The sequence below is a fragment of the Belonocnema kinseyi genome, chromosome 8, assembly GCF_010883055.1.
Source record: "Belonocnema kinseyi isolate 2016_QV_RU_SX_M_011 chromosome 8, B_treatae_v1, whole genome shotgun sequence".
In the NCBI taxonomy this organism is placed as follows: domain Eukaryota; kingdom Metazoa; phylum Arthropoda; class Insecta; order Hymenoptera; family Cynipidae; genus Belonocnema; species Belonocnema kinseyi.
In genome coordinates, this window is record NC_046664.1 from 134,361,316 (window position 1) to 134,366,755 (window position 5,440).

General features: G+C 36.7%; 1 protein-coding gene across 1 annotated transcript in view; it reads left to right on the forward strand.

Moving 5' to 3' along the window:
- The window catches only part of LOC117178714 (inactive dipeptidyl peptidase 10), a 1,065,008-nt gene that overhangs the window by 542,498 nt on the left and 517,070 nt on the right, over positions 1–5,440 (forward strand). The gene's annotated exons all lie outside the window — the stretch shown is intronic.

Consider the following 5,440-nt stretch of genomic DNA (forward strand, 5'->3'; position numbering starts at 1 on the left):
TATTTGTGTGATTCAATAAATCCTGCAAAACTATATTTCTTTTGCCTACAATCATTTGCGCATACCATTCCCTGCAGCTCACTTTTATTATTATAATTGGGACAAATTATACAATGCATTAATTTATTTATATGGAAACATTATTTTCTATCGTAGTTATTAGTACATATTAAAAAAAAATCACACCGGAACCAGAGTGGTAAACGACGTCGGAAACGACATCGGAAACGACGACGTATTCGGTCCCAAATTCCGAGCTCGTTTCCGGCGTCGGTTACGGTGCCGTTTCCGATGTCGTTTCCGGCGTCGTTTACGGTGTCGTTTCCGACTCCGGTTCCTGCGTAGTTTTCGGCGTCGTTAGCGATGTCGTATCCTACGTTGGATTTTTCGATAGAGCAATAATAACCATTCCTTGCAGGTGTCACGTCCCGCGACTTTAATAATAATAATAATCATTTATAACAAATATATTAAGATTATAAAACATTCACATCACATAAATATACAAATAAGTTGAAAGGCCATATTTAAATAGTTTATAAACCTCTATAAAATCCAATACGCAATTGTAACACAACGAAAACGCCTACTAGTTATGGACCAATCCAGCAATTATTATGAAAACGATACAAACCGACTATATTCTTAAATAGCCTACACTCAAAAATATTAGAAGCTAAACAACAAATATTTAAGATTGTTATGCCTTTAACAGTCATTTCTATGAGTAAGGGACTAAAATCCTCATCCTAGAAATGACAATCATTGATAATTAACATGATAATTGTAAGCGAACATCCAGTACCAAAACAAGTCACAGAATTATGATATATTTAGAAATAGCCCTACAGAAACAACCAGGAAGTTAGTTTCATCGAATCTACAACTATAAATTATTACGCCTGTATATTGAATCCAGAAAAGATACTGTGCACTAGTTCAACTGGGCAATTCACGAAATATGGGCATACTATTTTACATGAAAACTTATGGATGCTGATTTTAATATATTTTTATCCCTACTTTAACATCTCTCCTCTGTATGTTGATCCAAAGAAGAGCAAGTTGTATAAATACGACCGCTCTCAAAATAAAATCAGTTAAGTTAGAGTTTTACTTTATAGCTAAAAGTTCACAAAAATTCGTGAGTGTTTATTATCTCCAGTAAAGGCCTACATTACGAGCTTGCCTATAGAAGAATCATTGATACTTCAACTCTGGACTCAAGCGACGGCCCGTCAACACGATGACATCAGAAATCTTAGTATAGTATATCTTAAACCTTCAAGAAGTTGTGATCTGTGCGGTAGTTATAATGTTTCAGTTAAAGGCATGTGACACAGCCAAATACCTATATTACCGACCTCACTTTATCAGTTCACTGAATTTTTCACTGACATTTTTTGAATGTTCGAACTTTTTTTATACATAAAATATCGGTCTCAAACTTTGTAAAATGCAAGAGCCGAAAGAAAACTACGTTTAAGTACAAAGCCTAATAATAAGAGATGTAAAAGAAATTTAACTATCAATTCCATCGGCATCAGCCGGTAACGTTGTACACGAAAATACGAACCCTGGCGGCCACTAGACGAGGCTCTAGAGGGTTCTTATTTTCGTGTACAACGTTACCGGCTAACGCCGATGGAATTTATCGTTGAATTTTTTTTACATATTTTATTATTAAGATTTGTACTTAAACGTAGTTTTCTTTCGACTCTTGCATTTTTGAAAGTTTGAGACCGATATTTTATGTATAAAAAAAGTTCGAACATTCAAAAAATGTCGAAGTTCAGAAAAAAGATTAAATAATTTTCAGTGAAGTACCTACCAAAATGCAGTACCTAAACGTAGTTTCTTGTACTCTAATACATTTTCCAAAGTTTCAGCTGGATATTTCATTTACAAAAAAAGTTCTTAGGTTAAAAAAAGCATTCAGTGAACTTATAAAGTGAGGTCACCACTATACAGCCGCTGCACAGTGGGACGAAAATCACGATTCTGGACAAACTGATTTTTCGACAACACTTTTCATCCGATTCAAACTTTTTTTAAAAATTAGAGCTAATGAAAACCCACATGATTTTATCAGAGCATATATTCAAATTGAAGCTCTATTTTTTTAATTTCTTGACAAAAATGAAAATAATATATTTTTTTGACTTTTCAAGAGTAACATTTTCAAGGGAACACTCAGATTCATTCCCAAATACCCATAATGAGTAGATAAACTATCCAGTGCAATTTTCGAGTACGTAGGATAAATAAAAAAATGCATTTAATTTGTTATGAACAAATAAGTGGATGAAAATGGTCTCATATGGTTTTACGGTGTATGGTCGCTTGATTCTCACTGGATTTCCTGAATAGACCAATAAAAATAATTTTTGTGTCTTACTCGTGAGGATTCATAAATAAACAATCATTATTATAAACAAATAAAGAAAACAATTTTTGGCTTCAGCTATTGGTGACGAAAAGAATTGTCATTTTCTATGGAATTAGCTCCATTGAGCTCGTGAATGATGCTCAGTTATCATATTTGCTTATATAATAACAAATCACAATTTTTGAAACGATATTAGTGAACAATTGCATTATTCGGCTATTTTGCGTCACACAAACTCCGTTCTTAGGATTTATTTAATTCCTAATGAGTCATCTTGGAATAGCGTGAGGGGATTTGGATGAATAATAACAAACTCCATTGTTATAAGCAATTTCATGAATAATTACTTATATTTTCTATTCGTCATGGAATTAATAGCGTTTTCCACCCAGAATCAACTGCAGATCACAAATTGATGATACCCATTCATTATTCTCGATCATCTGATAGCAATTGTTCATTACTGAAACAAATGTAATAAACAAATACACAGTTTGTCCAAAAAAATCCAGTTTAAGCTGATACTCAACCGGAAAAATCCAGTCCAAGCACGCAATCACCCGGAAAAATCCAGCTTAAGTTCGAACTCAACCAGAAAAATCCAGTTCGTGCTCGTAGTCTAATTCGTGGCTTCGCCTTCGTTTAGGCTCTTCCCCCTTCCGAGCAGGAAGACTTGAGTGTGAGTAGCAGAGAACCCGGACAACTATACCATTTGAGCTGTAGCGAGCAAGCGAGCAACTCAGATTCTCTAACACTTTTCTGTATATTTTCTCCAATAAACTTCAATTGTATTCAAATACTTACAATAGTCCGAATACAGTGATATTTTATTAATCTGCCGAATCGTATTCTCACCTTTCTTGAATCCCGCATCCAATACAATTATCAATTAGTTCCTTCACATTTTTTTAAAATGAATTTTCCTGATAACCTCGAGTTTTAAAATTGTAAAAGTTTTACTGAATTATCTACAGGAAAAAGCACGATCTTCGTGAGAATTCGAGAGAATTAGCTCGTGTCAAACTTTCTCGATATTTCATGCCAGCATTTATGAAAAAATGGGCAAAAAGTGTAGGTGATCAGAAGGCGCACAATAAAAAATTTCTCCTGAAAAATAAAACTTAGTAGAATTCGGAATTATTTTTATTAGAGACATCCTCATCCACCCTTCGTAGAACAAAGAGTTTTGATGAATGCTCTGATAAAACAATACAATTTTCGTTCGAAAGCAAACAAAATTTTTATTTTCAAATTGATAATTAAAATAAAAGAATGTAACTCAATAAGCTTCGAATTACTTTCATCAAGAAATCAATAACTAAAAGACCTTGCGTTGGCATAAAGTGTAGAAAATAATCCAAATTTTCCCGCAAGCACAAAAAATCCCTAAATTTTAATCAAGAAAACTTTTTAAAAAGAAACAGGACTCACCGATAAATCGAGGATTAAAAGATACTACTGTTATTTGCGCCTCAAACTCGAATAGTTAATAAAACGAGAAATGACGAAATTATACCATTTTAGAGGCAGCATTAACAAAAACCAGAATAAACTTTAGAGCACACTTAACTGTTGCAGGTTCAGGAAAATCCGTCGAAACAAATTCTGTAGAAAACCAAGAACATTCCAAAAAAATTTATTGACGAAGTAAAAATTAGTCACCGAAATAAAAGAAGTTTTAATCAAATTAAAATTAAACATATATAATCGCAAATAATATACTACATTGTGATAGTAGTGCGGAAAAGCGCAGAACGGAACCAAGAAAACGAGGCGAGTCTACCTAGAAGATATAGTCATTTATGTGGATACTTCAAAAGAACATTAAAAAAATGCACAACCCAAAAAAAAAAAATATATATATTCGGTTCAGTTTTGATTCCTCTAGAATCAAACCGAAGGGCTTATGACAAAGCCAACGAACGCGTCCTCGGGTTGCGGATAGAGGGTCGCTGTACCAAGGGTTTCTACTGAATATGTTTACAAAAATAAATAGGCAGTCGCGGACAATTGTCCAGTTGTGGTCCCGAAGGAATTAACCCCCAAGCGGAGGTGTGAGGTGTCTAGAACGGTGACTCTGGGATACCGGGCGACCTCTCAAAGTACGCAGCCTTAACCTTGGATGCGGGGCTCTACAAGGATGGACGAACCCCTTTCCCTGGCTTCTCGTGGGAACAACAATGACAACAAAAACAACAAAACAACAGAACGCGTAGGGCTCCCGACAATAGGTCTGCCAACAATGCCGACCAATATAGAGCTGGGGGAGCCAATGAAAATGGATTCAATGCGATAGATCGACGGGATCTCGCGACCTTTGGGTGGACGGAGCGACTTAATCACGACTTGCTAGAGTGCTACGATGCGAGTGTGGCCCCTGAACGGGGTTACATGGCACGGCTGCATACTCTGTGGTGCGAGAAACACCCGGAGCTATCGCACTTTTCGCAGCAACGTCTGCGAAATCATGGTGAGCTACTCCTTAAAAGGGGCTATGTAAGCGGAACGCCTACTCTAAAACAGCTAGAACAATCCGGCAACAGAGAAAGAGAGGCGACACTAAGACCAACCGCGGGCAGGCATCCAATAGATGAAGAGTGATGCTTTACGATCCGGAGAAACATCAAGCCTAAAGATCTGGCTGAAATGGATGACGAGCTTCGTGGACATTTTCCGGAGAATCCGACCTCTGGGCTATCAATTATTGTGTCCGTAATGCAGCGAGAGCTTTGGCCGATGCGAACCGTAAAACAAAACCAATGGTTGATCATAAGACCAAAAAACGAATGCCTCAACTTGCCATAAAGATAGGCTGGGCAAGACAGTACGCGTCCCGCATTCAGTGTGTGATTGACTACATCACATCTGGCAGGAATTTCACCGCCAAGGTTCGAAAGTTCACGCGCGAACTCCGGACCCGTTATCACACACTTAACAAGTCAAAGCTGATGACCATCAGGCAGCATATTGTTGAGATAATACGGTTACTATCTGACGCTAAGAGAAGTCTAGAGCGGAGGGAGAGGTGGGTCAGAGAAAATCAACAGTTTC